A 19,233-nucleotide genomic window follows, 5' to 3' on the forward strand; every position below is an offset into this window, starting at 1 on the left:
TTAACAGGAACCCATGGGGGAGGGGAAGAAAAAAAAAAGAGGTTAGAGTGGGAGAGAGCCAAAGCATAAGAGACTCTTAAAAAATGAGAACAAACTGAGGGTTGATGGGGGGTGGGAGGGAGGGGAGGGTGAGTGATGGGTTTCGAGGAGGGCACCTTTTGGGATGAGCACTGGGTGTTGTATGGAAATCAATTTGACAATAACTTCATATATTGAAAAAAAAAGAGTATTGACCATCCTGAAATAAAGGGTCAATAAAATAGAAATATTAAGAAATCTCTCTCTTTTAATAGTGTCATCATGGACCGATGGTAGCTTGGTTTTCACCTAAAGTGGGGAAACAGAGAAGCTAACCAAGATTCTCTTGTAGATATCAGGAATGCCTGCATTTTATCAATTATATAAAGATGATTTTAATGATTATCCAAAGTCATTAATCTGTATGAAATGTTTTCTTTCACTAATATGACCACCAAAGTTTAAAATAATAGTTTGTTGAAATGAGTAGCACATGTCTGTCACAATGTATGCCAAGTTTCCAAAAAATAAATTGATGAAAGAATAACCCCCCCAAATGTATGGGACATTAACTGGCATGACACCTCTGAAACAGACAATCAATAACAAAGAAACAACACATAAGTGGAAGAAATAGAACTTTTATTGGTCATCAAATAAAAATACTGAATTCACACAGCTTTATATTTTTAAAAAATATTCCCTGGCCAAAATTGCTAGCTGTTTCTTTTATTACCTGATTTACTGTCTTGGGTCATAGTAATTTATAAAAGATTGTACCTGCTTCTTTTGAAAATACAGCTAAAATTGATTTATTTCTCTTTTGTTTAGTCTGCAGTCTTTATTGTTGACAGATCCTTTTTCTACACGGGGCTAAGAATTACATGGAGAATATGGCTATGTTGTGGAAGGCAGAATTTACAAAAGAGTCTGTATATAGAACATTACAGATAAATACACAAAAGAGGGAGAGAATTAGAGAAATATGGTGCACTTATCCATATAACTTCAATGTGCAATGTTTTTCTCCTTCCCTAATATGTTATTCTTTGTGTAGTTTTCATATTGTTCTGTTCCTGTCAAAGCCCATGGATTATTGGAATAAGGGACTAGTACAGGAAAGAGACCTAAGAAACATTTTCTTGTAAATTATCTTAAGTAAAAAAAAAAAAGTTTTTTCCTAGTAAACCCTGAATGTTTTTGTTCTCATTCAACTCAAAGTAAATTGCTCAATTTTATAGTTTTAATAATCAATACTATATAAACAACTATTACTATTATTATATCATACCATATTCTATGTTGTATATATAATAATCATAATTATATTTGGAATAAAAAGAAATTCAGATGTAATGATGCCATATAGTAACAAGCATCATTTTCTTATCCAGAATTTAGATTATTTTCAATATTATCCTACAAAAGAATGACAAACTAGCTCAGGAAGAGTTTTTCCTCTGGTGAATTATTTTGCTAGAATAAATCTTCCCTCTTTGAATAATAGGTTAGGGGGAAATGAGCATTTTTGTGACTTTTGAGTCATTTTGACATATTGGTTGATCAGAGGGAAAAAGTAACAATTTACATTGCCACTTGCAGAATATGAACTGTCAACTTTCCATAATCGCACCAACAGTGAGGAGTTATTATGAAAAAAGACTTTTTGGATTCAGAAAATTGGTATGTTTATTCTCTTTTCATTTGTCTTTTATAGGCAAAAAAGGCAAGTGTCAAGAATTAGTTTAAATTTGCATTTTCACCTGTGTTCAAATTTTGTCATACTTTTTCGGTTTATCTATTAGATACATTTAAATTCCTTATTTGTAAAGACAGTTATATCTATGTGGGTCATTTTTAGTTAACTATTTTAAAACTGGATTTTTGTTTTCAATCTTTATAGAAAATACGTATTTATGTATGCCTATTGTGTCCACACAGATACAATATCCATTTTTCCTAGCATTTTTATAAATTTGTTTACAGGATTAACCTTAAATCTTTCTTCACATGTATTTTATTGTATGATCAAGTAAAGATTGTTTTTTGTTTTTACAAATTGCCTTGCAGTTCTCCCAAAACCACTTAGTAAATTATATTGTTTCTCTTGTTTGAAGTCACTTACTTTATCATATATTAAGAACATATATTAAGAACATATATTCTCAAACTTGAGAATTGCTAGTTTATTTTTTTTTTATTTTTTTTTTAAATTTTTTTTTCCAACGTTTTTATTTATTTTTGGGACAGAGAGAGACAGAGCATGAATGGGGGAGGGGCAGAGAGAGAGGGAGACACAGAATCGGAAACAGGCTCCAGGCTCTGAGCCATCAGCCCAGAGCCTGACGCGGGGCTCGAACTCCCGGACCGCGAGATCGTGACCTGGCTGAAGTCGGACGCTTAACCGACTGCGCCACCCAGGCGCCCCGAGAATTGCTAGTTTAAATTAAAAGTTTGAACTCAGAAATCCATCAAAAACCTAAATTAATATACAAAAATTGTTGATAATAAAATTAAAGCAAAGTGAAAGTGTACCAGTTTTACTGTCAGACAACTTATTCTGTTCAGAGTAAGTTCAACTTGTTCTGGTTCAGAAGCAACCTAAGTCATATTCAGTCAGCATCCAAGAATGTTTGGTAATATTCTGTCTTTTCCATTATTCTGCACGTGGCTTTTTGTACTTAGACAATGTAAGAATTAAACCGAGGAATTTCCCCCACCCCCAGTAATGTTTAATATACAAATGTGAAGCAGAAAATAAAGGAAAACTCTGGTGAGTTTCCCCTCTGTAAAAAGGGAAGAACTGAACCCTGGTATACCAACTCTGAAATCCTACTGACAGGCATCATGAAGGCTCTTTCCCATAAGGATTGAAGATTGTGTTGTTCATCTGTGATTCCTTTCAGATAACTTTTTGTCCTTTGTATCCTTTTGTATGGCTTGGGAGTCTGATTTAAATTAATGGGCTGCTTTATTCTCTAGTGTCTGCTTCAGCCAATGGAAAACAAGAGCAGAAGTGTTTGTTCCTTAGATTTTCTTCCTGTGGCCTGGCTATTCCTCAACCTAAAGTCCCATCTCCTTTCAGGAAACCTTTAACTCAAACTCTCTCATTGTCCAAGTTCTGATTCTCCCTTACTCCCCTCTTATTTTCAGGCACAGGAGGAATAATGACATTCTGTTTTTTCTGGTTTCGAGGTGGCTACACTATTTTTTGTTTGTTTCCACTCTATCCTATCCACGCCTTCACAACTTTGTGAATGGTCTCATTACTAAGATCCCTTTAAATCACCCAACTGGAATATGCCAAGTATTTCATTGCAGTACCCTGATTGAGTAATTGGTACTGGAAGTAGTCCCAGGACACCAACTCTCCAAAATAAATTTGAGATTCCATTGATTATGCACATATTTGAGGAATTTCAGGGATCTGTGATAACTGCCATTGGTCCTGGGGGTGGGGAGGACTAAAACGCAAGGAATCCCTAATATGTTCAATTAAAACTTGGTTCCAGATTGAATAAAAGGAGTGATAAAAAAGAAACAGAAATGGCACTGATTTCAGGTTTGAAGAATTATGGATTGTGACTATCTTCACTGACAGGATTCTAGAAAAAGAGGGAATTTGAGGGAAGAAGATGAGTATTACAATTTTTGAGATAGTGATTTTGTCGAATTTACAGAATATCAGAGTAGTAATTGTATTATAGGCTGTTAGATATATGGCTCTGAGGACATAGACAAGCTCTAGGGCGAAGAAAGATGTAATTTATATGCATAAAATCATGAATTGAAAGCATGGGTATAGATAAATTTACCCTTTCTTATAATAACAATAAGAGATAATAATAAGACTTGGAAAATTTAGAATAGGCAGAGAATGGAAAATATGACTCAGATAGACATAAAGATAAGTGTTCTCAAGCAAATGTATGGTAGAACTGTGGTAAGTATGCAGATTATCTCCTTCCTGATGTTTGCTAATATGGTTCCTGGCTTCACCCATATTTCACAATGACCAAACCATACAACCTTTGGAGGAATGTGGGTATTGACTTAAATGATTTTAATTTCATTTTGAGACAGCTCCAAAGCAAAAGTCTATTCTCAATACAAGGGAGGGGGAAAACCTGAAAGACCTCTTGTAGAAAGACTTAGTCACAAGCAGTTACATATTTTCAAGTTCCACATATGTAGTTAAAACCCAATTTGTGTAGTCAAATCATTTTGTTTGTTTTTACATGCAGTACTCAATTTGCTTTACTTGCTCTGCTCATATTTAATGAAATAATTTTGTCCATCTCTTATTTCAGTAAGTATGTGTAGTACAATTAATGACCAGAATAGAATTTAAGGATTCTGTACCTTCCTGAAGCTAATGAGATTTACTCCACTCTCATTGTTACATTTTAAATATGTTGCTAATGAGAGGATTGAGAGTCATAAATCTTTTGAAGTTTAGAGGACTTTGAGCTATTTTAGTATTTCTTTATTTCCTTATGATAAGAAGTATCTGATAAGAAGTACCTGATAATTGCTAATTTATATGATGGAAATATCTGAACAATTCCCTGCTTTTTGAGTATTAAGTACAGAGCAGTAATATATGAAAAATCTATTCAAAAAGAATATAATGCTAATATAAAATTTGTTGAAAGAACATTTATTATACTTTCCAATTATAATTTTGTATGCAATTGTAATTTATTTCATATATTTTACACAATATAGTAGGGAAATAATGTACTAGTGTTAAGAAGATCTTTATTAGAATCCAAGCTGTGCTACTTACAAGCTGAATTATTCTGTGACCTTGCTTTAATCTCTAAACCTAAATTTTCTCATTTCAATAAGGGGCAGAAAATTATTATCAAAATCTGTGTGTGAGTAATTGGTCATAAAGTACTCAGTAGGTGGAAGAAGCCCTAATAACGGTTTATTATTTTTAAATGTTTATTTATTTGAAAGAATGAGAGAGTGTGAATGGGGGGAGGGGAAGAGAGAGAGGAAGAGAGAATCCCAAGCCATCTCAGAGCCTGACACAGGGCTCGAACCCATGAACCATGAGATCGTGACTTGAGCTGAAATCAAGAAGTCAGTTGCTCAAGTGACTGAGCCACCCAGACATCCCTCTAATACTTTTTAAATAAATAAAATTCATTGAGATAATGAGTAAAATATTCGATTTTAAAATATTTTGGCTTTTAGCTATAACTAAAATTATTCCAAATAGAGACTAAAGTGAACATGAACTATTATTGTCCAGCATTTTTGTAGGGGCTGAGGTAAAGATGCACTACCCTTGAACCTTCCACTCTCGTAAAAGTTTTGATCTCAGTGAAATTTTTGTTCATTCAAAATGTGATTACTTAAAATGGTGTAATTTGGCTAATATTGTTTATTGGGCTATCTAGTTATTTGAGTAGCAAATGAATGGAGATTATAAATATTGAATGTAAAGAAACTGAACCTGGTATATCTCCTTGAAAATTTTCTAATATTTCTCTGCTTCCTGGTTCTGTACCTCCATGGGTATGACAGATGTGTTTCATTCCTCTTTACTCAGTTTTCAAGGTGAAATTAACAGTTTCAACTGTTTTTAAATGGTATATAACTTTTTATTCATATAACAAATATACATGATGATTAGACATGTGAGCACTATGACTTGAAAAATGGGTGCCCATCACAGCATCTTTTACATGCATTGTTTTCACCAACAATTTAGTGGAGAGGCAAAACACAACTATGGAGAGAAGTATCGTCACTTATTTTATCCTCTATCGAACTTGCTCACTATCAGGTAAACAAAACCCAAAATTAATGTTATTTAATCCCATTTTAGGGAAACTAGGTATTGTTTTTGGCCATGATCATTGGGTCTTATTATAAAAACAAATGATCATATAAATACATTTCTTTCAAACTTGTATGCAGTATTATATCTATAGGTAATTACACTAAAATGTTGCTTTTAACAACATATTGCTAGATCTTTTTATTTTTCTTAAAGTGCACCTTATATTGTGCTTGCCTACTTAATCAACATGCGTTATGATCTGTGAAATCTACAAAAGTAAACCAAACTGCTGGTGTAACTTACATTCTAGTGAGATAATGGATAACAAGTCATTATAATTGAGCATGATTCATTAAAATTGGAAATATTACATATAATTATCAATATGCATGGTAGCGACCCTAAGGAAATTTGGGTATTGAAAGTTAGTGTCCTGAAAAAAAATGACATGCTAAATTGATTTTGAAAATAAGGATATGAATTTGTTGTACTTCTCTCTACATATTGGAAGAGATTAGTGAGAATTTTTCAAATCCCATCCCCTTATCAGTTGGGTGCCTACAGGATAGGTATCTGAGTAGGTGATTTCTCTGTGCTCTGCTTCAGGATATTATTTTTCTTTTTTTGTTCTTAATTCATCTCTGTTTTCATTTTGTTGTTTTGTTTTTGGGGGTGGGCAGAGACAGTTGGAAGATGCAGGTAGTAAGGGCAAACAATTATGTGAAGAAATTTCATTTATAGTATTAACAGCATTACTTTAAACTTTTTTTCATACTTTAAATTTGAGGAGGCTTTTTAACATAAATTAACATTACACATTATTAATTTGGTAGACCAGTATGACAGTCAAAACTATGAGCCATCCCAGAAGTGGACTTTCTTCTCCCTTCAGTTTTATTCTTTCTTATGAGCTAGGATACAGGGTTCATTAGACTTTGCAGTTAGTCCGGCTTCCAGTTACCATTTGTGCCTGCCCTTGCGTATATTTAGAGGATATTCCTAGATGCCTTATGTTATAACAAGCTATTTCCTCACCTCACCCCTGCTCCCCAACACACACACACACACACACACACACACACACACACACACACACACCACATTGTACCTTGACACAGACAGGCATCCATATAATCTATAGCTCCAATGTAAATAATGTTGGTGATTTGTATCACCAATGTGTACACTAGCTATTTTCATCATTGCTCATCTTTTCCCATGCATTCTGTCTCTTCAAATCTAAAGGTTTTTTGTTAAGTTCTCCAAGCTTATTTTCCATGTAAATACTAAAGGAAAGCTTTAATGTCAGGGACAAGTTAACTTGCAATCAGCTTTTAAATTTTTGTGATATTGAACTGTATTAAAGACAATTCCCTAAAGTTTCTTTCAAAATAATAGCATTCTTGGGGTGCCTGGGTGGCTCAGTCAGTTCAGCATTTGACATCAGCTCAGGTTTGTGGGTTCAAGCCCCACATTGGGCTCTATGCTGACAGCCGAGAGCCTGGAGTCTGCTTCAGATCCTGTGTCTCCCTCTCTCTCTGACTCTGCCCCCCCCCTTTCTCTGTCTCTGTCTCAAAGATAAATAAACGCTAAAAACAAAAAGCAGTATTTATACTTTCTTGACCATTCTCTAATTATGTGTATGAGAGTTCAGTGAGGTCTGGGCTCATGTCATGCTACCTAGTCACTTTGTTTTGTATCCTTAGAAGTATAATGTCTTCAGGAGATGTTCAAATTTTTCCTTTAAAATTGATAAACAGGGGCGCCTGGGTGGCGCAGTCGGTTAAGCCTCCAACTTCAGCCAGGTCATGATCTCGCAGTCCGTGAGTTCGAGCCCCGCGTCGGGCTCTGGGCTGATGGCTCAGAGCCTGGAGCCTGCTTCCGATTCTGTGTCTCCCTCTCTCTCTGCCCCTCCCCCATTCATGCTCTGTCTCTCTCTGTCCAAAAAATAAATAAACGTTGAAAAAAAAATGTAAATTGATAAACAGGATTTTTTTTCTTATCAAACTTGTATTTTGCTGATTTTAGTAGCAACCAATTTCATTTCAAACATTCTGTTATTTCACATTTCTAAATACATAGATTTTAAAACATTATGTTTACTCTTACACTGTTGGTGGTAATGTAAACTGGTGCAGTCACTCTGAAAAACAGTGGAGGTTCCTCAGGAAGTTAAAAAATAGAACTACCTGATGTTCCAGCAATTGCACTGCACACACACACCATGGACTATTATAACTCAGCCATCAAAAAAAAAAAAAAAAAAAAGAAATCTTGCCATTTGCAACACCATGGATGGAGCTAGAGAGTATACAGCTAAGTGAAATAAATCAGAGAAAGACAAATGCCATATGATTTCACTCACATGTGGAATTTAAGAAACAAATGAGCAAAGGGGAAAAAGAGAGAGAGAGATGGAGAGAGAGAGGTAAACCAAGAGACAGACTCTTTATAGAGAACCAACTGATGGTTACCAGAGGAGAGTTGAGTGGGGGCTTGGGTGATATAGGTGGATTAAGAAATGTACGTGTGACGAGCACTGGGTGTTGTGTGGAAGTGTTGAATCACTATATTGTACACCTGAAACTAATATTATACTACATGTTAACTAACTAGAATTTAAGTAAAAAACTTTAGAAAAAGAAAGTGGTATTTGAATTCCCCTGTTGAAAATAAGTTAATAAAAATAAAATTAAAATAAAATAAAATAAAATAAAATTATGTTTATTCTACTCACTTCTTACATGTCCTCCTATATATTTTGGCTTCGCCATTGGACAAGCGTATTGTCTACATCTGTGTGCATATAATTACCCAAATGATCCAGATACACTGGAAACCGGGATCTACAAGAGATAAAGACAAAGTACTTACTTCCAAGGAGCTCATAACTTATGAAAAGTGACAAATGAGTGATACAATGTGATACACTCTGATAAAGATTAAGAAATATTAACACATTAGTTAAGCAGATAGGTGGACTGTTTTTTTATGGGTTTTTTTTTTTGTATTTGTTTTTTAATGAGGATGTGCAATCATGTTCAAGAGTATTCAGAGAAAGATATCAAATTTTTGAAGGTTAAGTAATAATTCGTTGGGAGTATTGTCTAAACATGCCTAAGAAATCACTATCCAAAATTCTAAATCATTCAGCACAATTTTGGGAAAAGAAATAAGTAGAACAGTCATTATCTATATAACTATTGCTCTTTTTTTTCTTTATTACTATTAAAGGATTCTTTGCACTTTGGGATTGAATGCAATAGCTTTTTAAGGGAGGCATCATATCTTAGTGAATTTGGTATCCTTAGCACCTAACATACTTCCTAGCAAATCACAAGCTCGTATTAAATGCTTATTAATAAACTCATGCATTAATGAAACCCTAGATGTTGCTTTATTTCTATCTAGTAGTCTATAAATATATGTTAACACAACATACTAATTATAATGAAACTATTATAATGTACTAATTACAATGAAACTGTATTATAATGTAAAGCATTTTTGTATCTTGATAAGTCAGATACATAACAATTTAAGCTGTACATGCCAATTTTAAACTGTTGAAATGTAGAGAGAAGCAAAAAGACTCTAGAAATGATATCACTTTAGATATGATATCATATGACACCAAATAAAGTTTTGTATTTTCTTTTTCTTTTTCTTTTTTCATTTTAAAAATGAGTAATTAGTTCCTAGTAGATCTCTAAAGGAAGAACTAGACCCCTGGACTATAGTAAAATAATGTATAATTACTAATAGTTAATAAAGTGTTAGTGATTGTTCCAAGTGATTTACAAGTGATTACTTCATAAATCCCTATGAGTTAAACCTATATGTTCACATTATGAGGTAAAATTAGTAATTTTATTTTACAATTAAAAGACTCAGGCACTGAGAGGTAAAATCATGTGCTTAATGTTAAATACCTAGTAAGTGCCTAAGCGCAATTAAGTTAAATTAAAATAGCCCATTGGACTAAAAAATCTATGTTCTTAAGACATTATACATATTCGCTAAGAGATTGAGACAATTATGTGAAGAGCTCTTATTACAGTTTCATATGTTGGGGTGCCTGTGTGGCTCAGTTCGTTAAGTGTTTGTGACTCTTGATCTCAGCTCAGGTCATGATCTCACAGTTCCTGGGATCGAGCCCCACACTGGGCTGTGCACTGACAGCGCAAGCCTCCTTGGGACTCTCTCTCCCCCCCCCTTCTCTGCCCATCCCCTGCTTGTTCTTGCTCTCTCTCCCTCAAAATAAATAAATAAATCTTAAAAAGAATAATAATAATTTCATGTGGAAATAATTTTAAAAGGAGATCTAACCCAAAACACATGGAAGCTAAAATATGTATTTAAATGCATTATACTTAAAGAAACATGGAATTACTATTTCAGTAAATTGAATTAAGTTTTTAAATGTGTCTCTGTGAAAAATGGACCATAATTATAGTGTATTTCTTTCAACTTCATTATTAAGACTGGAGAACTTGATGACAGTATAACTTTACAAAACTGACAGAATTCTTTCTCTCAAATCAATATATTGACAATCCTTAGATATATTTTAATCATTAATTTTCAATTGAAAAAAAAATGACAGTTCTATTTGTTTGTGTTTATTTTTTAATCCTCACATAACTGTGAGCTTTATTCTTAGGATAGAAAATGTTACCAAAGTTGATCTTTGGAACATTGTGCCAAGATAAACATGCTCTTTAAATTAATGTGTAGAAATAATATTTTGAATAAGAATTGGAGATAATTTATATAAAATAAAAAATATTCATGCATTGATAACAGAATGGCAGCCTTAACAAAAAAAGGAGAAAACAAAAATTATCAGACTATTTTTGTTAATCCTAGTTTTCTAAAATATTCCTTAAACCAAAAGCTCTAACATTTCAAATACCCATTCTAGTAATATGCTCAGATTTTATTATTCATATTTGTTGTAAAATATATAATTTATTATTTATACTAACACTATCAAATGTTATTATGACTCAGAGATAAATTTACATCCTGAAAACATATTTTACTAAAAATATTACCCATGATGGTATTACAACCTAAAAAACTCACTGTCTCAAAATACAATGTCACAGTAACACAGTAACCTCTGAGAGTAGCTCATCTGAAGTATATAAATCTTACATTTTTTATTGGTTTTTATTTTAATTTCAGTGTAGTTAACACATAGTGTTATATTAGTTTCAGGTGATTGAACAATTCTATACATCATTACTCAGTGCTCGTCATGATAAGTATACTTTTAATCGCCATCATCTATTTCACCCCTCCCCCTTCCTACCTCGCCTCTGATAGGCTTTATTTTAAACAAGTACTCTCAAGTAAAATTACTTGTTTTGAACAAGAACATTTTTTACTTGAAGCATCCTTCAGAATACGTGGTTCTAAAAAATATAAATATAAAATATTCTATCCAAGAAAAATAGAATACACATTTCCTCAGGTACATACAGAAGAATCCCCTGGTTAAGTCACATGAAAAAAGACATCACAAACATTACAAATTTAAGAAGACTAGAATCATACCAAGTATATTTTCCAGCCACAATGGTACCAAATTAAAGATCAACAATAAAACAAGGCTGGAAAATCTACAGGTAATATTAAATATTTATTATGCAAAAATTAAACAATACACTACTGCACAGGTAATGGGCCAAATAAGAAGTCAAATGACAAATCAAAATGTGTCTCAAAACAAAAGAAAAAGAGAACACAAATATTCCAAAACCTATGGAATGTAGCAAAAGCAGATGTTACAGTGAAATTGATGCTATAAATGTTTATTTCAAGAAAAAAAAAAGTTCAAATAAGCAATATTACACCACAAAGAACCAGAAAAAGAAGAAATTTATCAGAGGAAGCAAATAACAATAGAGATCAGAATAAATAATAAGCATAACATTGAAAATAATTACCAGTTTTTTTCCAAAAAAATAAAATTGCAAATGGCTTAACTACATTAACTAAGAATAAAAAAGAGGGAAGTCTCAGAAACCAAAATGAGAAATGGAAGAGAAAACAATGCAGCAAATAACCACAGAAATACCTAGTGTGATAACAGGTAACTATAAGCAATTATGGACTAACAAGTCAGGTAATTTAGGGAAAAAAAAAACATGTAACTCCTAAAAACATAAATTACCAAGATTAAATCACAAATCATGAATCCAAGATATAGGAAATCTTAGATCAATAATAATAATCAAAGTTGAATTAGGAATCAAAATCTCCCAGCACAGAAAAGCCCAAGACTACGTGGTTTTAATCATGAATTCTACCAAACATTAAAAAAATATATTAATGACAATCTTTACCAAAATCTTACAAATAATGGAGTGGAAGCAAACAGTTGTTTGATCTTTGTTCACCTACCAGTTTATATTCGAATACAATAGAGTATTTATTCTCTAAGAACCTATAGCATAGAGAATGCTATATACAGACTTATATTTGTAATTGCCAAGAATAAGGGTGTGGCCTATTTTAAATTAAATTGTTATTTAGTTTCCTTAAGGAAGAAGCCAGATCATTTTGCAAACTTTCTTCATATACTATTTGCAGTATATTAATTGCTATCATTAGGAAACTAATCACTGAGAGAAACAATACAAGATATATGTATTTCTGGTTTTGTGTGTTTAAATTTCCATTTGAGGGGTCACAGCATTTTAAGTAAAGTTAAAATGTATGTTCAATATTTGTGATATCATTGGAAATTACGAACAAAATATTTTTTGAAAAATAAATTAAGTGTAGGCTATCTTTTAAAATCATCTTAAATTTCTAAAACCTTAGTCTAAATTTCCTCAATGTTTCTTCTTTCCTCCTCAACCCAATATAAGTTGGCTTCTATCTTTATGTTTTTTCCTGAATTTCTTTAAATATACTAATAGGAAACTGAAAAATAAAATGTACAAACAACATACCTTCCCATATAAATTGTTAAATTACAGATTTATCCACATAATAAGCAAGCTTAACAGAAAACCTGTAGATCATTGCACCTAACAACTGCAAGGTACATTTTTTTTTGTAAACATATAGGAATATTTATGAAAACTGACCTAAATTTCATAAATCAAATCCTATAGAATTTGAAAAACCAACATTCTAAATATCTAAATTCCAAATATCCAAATATTAAAGGAGAGTAATAATAGTATTTACAATATGTCTAAAATGAGAAGGTGGTAACTGAAAATGCTAATCTTACACATATAAACTTGTGACACATAGCAAAAGGGATACCTAAGAAAAGGGACGCCTGGGCGGCTCAGTTGGTTGAGCTCCCGACTCTGGATTTTGACCCAGGTCATGATTCCAGTGTCATAAGGTCGAGCCTTGCTGACTGGGGATCCTGCTTAAGATTCTCTCTCTCTCTCTCTTCCTCTGCCCCTCTCCCCTGCTGGTGAGCTCTCTCTCTCTCTCTCTCTCTCTCTCGCTCCCTCTCTCTCTCCCCCTCAAAATAAAATAGAAATCAAATCAAATCAAATCCTAAGGAAAGTTTCTCCGTATGTATTTATAGTAGAAACGTAAATTCTCCATAGGTACGGATGAATTGATTATTTTACATTAAATGGAAAAGGAGTTATTTGCATATATTTCATCATCCTCCGAAGAAGAGTGTACTAATGCATTATTATTAATAGCTAAATCATGTTTACTATTATCAGATATTTGGGAAAAATAACCTAAAGAAATACTGCCTTTAGCATTATTATCAAGTACAATTATGAGTTCTAACAATCCATTGTGCAGTCCATCTAATTTGCCCTATAGTAAATTTACCATTTTATAAGACAAAGTAGGACATGCATAAACATACTGTTAGATATGAAAAAAGCAAATATTTTAGAAGAATAATTGTGATGTTATCATTACCATTTATAAAGGTATAAATTGTTCAAATCACAGATGAAAGTGTTCGGATTAGTGATACTATTGGTGGATTTTTATGAATCTTACAAGTAAGCTAAAATCTGTCAGCATTTCTGAAGAGACAGAGAAAGAGAAAGTAGAAAACAAGTAAAGGACAAGGAATAGAGACAGACAAACTGCTAGTGAAAATGGATGACAGAATACCTTGATAGTGGCTTGGGAGTGTTGGCAATTAGGATACTCAATGTCGCTACTGAAAATGAAATATGTTCAGACTCCCCGGTGGCAGCACATTTTGTGAAATATCACTCTGGCATTAGCTCTCTTAGATTTATAAGTACTGAAAAGGTCTCTGCCCTGTATAACAATAATAATGTACCCCACTGCTAATATGCATGAGAATTAGGATGGTTTCAAATAATGATTATAAGCAGAAAGTTTGGTTTGCTTTTAATCAACAGAGATACAATTTGTATGCATTAAATATGCAACTTATAATATTCTGTAATTTTTGAGAATATTTTTTCAGCTCAAGGAATGATATTCTAGCACATCATAAACCATTCCTACTAACCATATGAAATAATTATAGGCTATAAAAATGTAGACTCGGTTGAGACAGGGTTCTGCTTTTCAACAGGCATTTTATGTGCTTCAGTGGAAATTTTTTCTGACTCTGGCCTTTAACAATCCTGATCTGTTTGTTTACAATGGTTTAAGACTATGGAGATAAATATATATGCCATATGTGAACCCCAAGCAAGCCCATAGCCCTTTGGACAGAAAGCTATTTAGAATAAAGAAAAGTACCTATGGCAGTTGGTAATAAATCCAGACTGATTTCATTAATCCAGTTTTCCCATTTGAGATATACAAAATCAGTATTTCTATGTTATAAATAATGGTTTAGAGCCTTATTTAGTAATGGACATATAGCAAACTGCTGAAACTTGTACCCTTTCCAAAGGAAAAAATAATCTATACAAGTATTTGCATCAAGTTTAAAGATTTTTACAGAATTCCTGAAGCATGTGCACATATCCCAGGAAACCAGGTTATAAAGGATTTCTTCATATAATCAGCAATTTTTACAGAATTATGTGTATATATTAGTTGTGTATGCATATATATGTATATACACACATTTATGAGTATTTTATATAGGTGTCAATTAATTTCATATATTGATTATTTGAATATTTCAGGAAAAATTACTTGGTATTTCAAAGCCATAAAAGTATTAAGAAAAAATTAAAATGATTTTCTTTAAAATATTTTGCTGTTTTAAAATTGATGTTGATATTTATAAATTCTTCTTATATATTGCTAGGACATTACAGAGAGATATTTAATTTATAAAATAAATTCTAATTTTAGTTTTCTGCTCACATGAATTCCACATCCTTAATGTTACTTAAAATTTTTGCATTAAAGTAACAATATTATTATAAATGACACTAAATTATTGCATTCAATTTAACCAAATTATGACTTCAAATTTTCAAAGAAGAAAAGAGCACAGAATATTTAAATATTAATTTTTGTTATAAATATAGGGATTATTGATTATATAATGGAATTTCACTTTGATATCTTATTCAGAATCTTAAAATACAACATAATGGATGCTTAATAATTTTCAAACGATCTTTTACTAAAAGAGTTCTTAGTTGTACAACTTTGTTACTCACTCTTTTCTGTGGGTCATAAATTACAACAGGAACTACTGCCCCTGAATTGGGAAGCCTAAATGCAAGGTAGGCATGGTTACCGTAATGGAACACAGAGTCAAATCAGTTTTTAGAATATTCTGATTTTCAAAGCCCTGTGGTGTTGGCTGGTTGTCTGTGGTATCCCTAAAGTGAAATAGCTGGGAAGTCTGCTAAATTCTTTTTTGGTTTGTTTACTTCTTCTTCTTTTTCTTCCTCCTCCTCCTCTTCCTCCTCTTCCTCCTCCTCCTCCTCCTCCTCCTCCTCCTCCTCCTCCTCCTCCTTCTTCTTCTTCTTCTTTCTTCTTTTCTATTTAAATTCAAGTTAGTTAACATATAGTATAGTATTGGTTTCAATAACAGAATTTAGTGATTCATCACTAACACCCAGTGCTCATTACAAGTACCCTCCTTAATACCCATCACCCGTCTAACCCCTCTCCCACCCACCTCTCCTCCAGCAACCCTCAGTTTGTTCTCTATATTTAAGAGTCTCTTATGATTTGCCTCCTTTTCTGTTTTTGTTTTATTTTTTCTTTCCTTCCCCTATGTTTATCTGTTTTGTTTCTTAAATTCTATATGAGTGAAATAATATGTATATGTCTTTCTCTGACTTATTTCTTATTGAAAATGTGTAAGCAGATCTAGGTCAAGTGAACAGAAGTATAACTTAAATCATAAAAACAGATTCAAAGCCTCTCATTCAATTCTGTGTATTGCATCAGTATTAAGACACTGAACCTCTTGAATGAAGGGGAAAATGAGTCCCTATAGGATCCTATAGGAAGGATCCTGCTACTCTGTTAAATTTTATATTATTAATCTTATTCCCACTCTTCCCCCAAAGGAACCTATGAACTTTCAGAGTGTGTATTGGGGGAAAGGAAATGATGAAACTTTTCAAGATTACTGGACACTGGTTCTTACTGATATTGATTCCAGGAGTTCCAAAAGGTCACTGTGGTCTACTAGTTAGAGTAGCGGGTTTGTGGAGGTCAGGTGATCTACAGATTTTAACTCAGATCAGATCAGGTCAGTTTGTGGGTCCATGAACATATCTTGTGGTTATTTCCCCAGTTCTGGAATGTATAACTTGAATAGACAATTCCAATTGTCTACTGATCCTTATTACTAAGGGGAAATTATACTGCCACTACACAATGAAAGTGGAAGGATATGTTTGGACTATATGAGATCACCTAGGACATCTTTTAATATCATCATACCCTATTATTGAAATTAATGGAAAACTATAACAACCCAATGCAAGCAGGACAACTAATAGTCCATTAGCAATGAGAGTTTGGGTCACAGAACCAGGTCAATACCATGACCATTTGGTAGTTCTAATTTTTTTATGCATATCTGTTAAGCTATTTTACATTTTGCAAGGGTTCTGATTTTTCTACATATTTGCCAATACTTGTTTAACTCAAGATGTTATATGTATTGTTGTTTAATAAACCATTCTAACAAGTATGAGGTGATATCTCATTGTCATTTTGATTTGCATTTCCCTGTTGATTAATGCAGTTGAGCACTTTTTCATATACTTGTTGACTATTTGTGTGTCTTTTTTGAAGAATTGTCTATTCAAGTTCTTTGCTCATGTATGTGTTTTTTTTTTTATACTGAGTTGTAGGAATTTTAAAATATTTTAGATATTAATCACAATCAGATATATAGTTTGTAGTTTTTTTCCCATTCCATAGGTTGTGTTTTTATTTAGTTGGTTGCTTCCTGTGCTATGTAAAAGCTTTTTGGTTTGATGTAATCCCACTGTTCTATTTTCCTTTTGTTGCTTGTGCTTTTGGTATCATATCCAAGAAATTATTGCCAAGACCAATATTGGGAATATTTTGCCCTATATTTTCTTCTAGGAGTTTTACAGATTAAGTTCTGACATAGAAGTCTAATACATTTTGAATTGATTTTGTGTAGGGTGTAAGATAAGAGAATAATTTCATTCTTTTGCATGTGAATATCCAGTTATATCATTGATTTGTTGAAGAGCTAGTCCTTTCCCCATTTTGCATTCCTGGCATCCTTTTTGAGGATCATTTGGGTATGTATTTTTATGGGCTCTCTAATCTGTCTCATTTGTCTATGTATCATATCATACCATATGATCCAGAATTCCCACATCTGAGTACACATCTAAAAGAATTGAATTCAGGTATCTGCACTCTCAACTTCAAAGTACCATTATTCACAATAACCGAGATATGGAAACAACCTAAATGTCATCAGTGGGTCAATGGATAAAGAAAATGTGGTATATATAGAAAACAGAATTTTATTCAGCCTTTAAAAAGGATATTCTGCTGTAGGTATGAACCTGGAGGACATTTTACTAAGTGAAATAAGCCAGTGGCATAAGGACAAATATTACATATTCCACTTACATGAAGTATCTAAAATAGTCAAAATTCTAGAAGCAGAGAGTAGAATGGTGGTTGGTTGCTAGTGCATAGCGGGAGAGGGAAATTGGGAGATGTTCAATGTGTGTATATTTTGTTATGCAAGATTAAGAAGTTTTTGACATTTGCTATACAACATAATGCTTATAGTTAATAATACCATATTGTACACTTAAAAATATGTTGAGGATAGATTTCATGTTCGATGTTTTGCTATAATTAAAAAAAAACATGGTATCAGAAATCACTCAAAATATAATCAGTAATCAGCTGAGGTGCCTGCTGAGCACAAAGAAATATAGAATGGACAGTGGAGAAAGATTTTTAAATACCAGCTACAGCTAGGTGGCAAGTTACAAAGCCAGGGCTGTAGTTGTTATCAGTATTTCTTCCCTATTTTGTTATGAATATGCATGTGTGTGTGTCAAATCATCTTTATTTTCTTGACCTTTTTATCACTTTATCATATAATAAGTATTAACTTTTCATCATAGTATTTAATTTACAGGTTTTCAAGCAAAAGTGTGAACATCACCCAAAGATTTCCCATTCTTTTTGGGGAAAGGGTTGAGAAGCTCTAACAGTACACAGGATAAATGCATCATGCTAGGCAGAAGTATGACTTCGCTATTGTCTTTACTAGGAGATTAAGTATGATTTAAAGAGTAGTGTATGGCTGCCAAATTGATAATGTGTGGAGTGTGATGGTAAATTTTATGTGTCAATTTGGAAAGAATGTGATGCCCAGTTTGGTCAAACAGCATTCTAGATGGTACTGTGTAGGTATTTTTTAGCTGTGATTAATATTTAAATTAGTAAAATTTGAGTTGACAAATATATTTTAAATAAAAAAATATATATATCTATATATTTTTAAAATTAGATATATTTTTGAATAAGAAATATATATATTTTAAATTAAAATAGGCTTCACGTGTAGTGTGGAGCCCAACACAAGGTTTGAACTTAATGACTCCTGACAGCAAGACCTGAGCTGAGATCAAGAGTTGATGCTTAACCAACCAAGCCACCCAGGCACCCCTGAATTGACAAGTACATAAGATAATAAATAAAAACTAAATAAACTAATCATATTATTATTTCTTTCTCTCAGGCTTATTTGTTTTAGATAATGTTAGAAAGAAGTTTAAATACAAGGTGTGGGGTGTGTTATTATGGTGGTTGCAAGGAGAAAGCAGATGTCCATCACCTTTCCTTGTTATGGTCTATTTCTAACTTAGTCTTCAATATATTCACGTTCTTCCTACTGCCTTCTTTAGTTACGTGTATAAATCAGCTGTCAGATTTTGCCCTGTGCTAGTCATTCAGACTCAAAGTGATTTCTATCAAGAACTGTAGGTATTGTCAGCTTG

At 32.7% G+C, this 19,233-nt stretch overlaps 1 long non-coding RNA gene across 3 annotated transcripts in view; it reads left to right on the forward strand.

The window, feature by feature from the left end:
* LOC109499140 overlaps positions 1–19,233 on the forward strand; it is a 294,496-nt gene that overhangs the window by 111,508 nt on the left and 163,755 nt on the right. Inside the window, exon 3 of one of the 3 annotated variants that reach the window (XR_006597041.1) lies at positions 1,621–1,701. The exons of the other annotated variants lie outside the window; for them this stretch is intronic. This is a non-coding gene — a long non-coding RNA (uncharacterized LOC109499140). The remainder of the gene's footprint in view (positions 1–1,620; positions 1,702–19,233) is intronic. 3 annotated transcript variants of the gene reach the window in all.

Source organism: Felis catus, chromosome B1 (genome assembly GCF_018350175.1).
Source record: "Felis catus isolate Fca126 chromosome B1, F.catus_Fca126_mat1.0, whole genome shotgun sequence".
NCBI lineage: Eukaryota > Metazoa > Chordata > Mammalia > Carnivora > Felidae > Felis > Felis catus.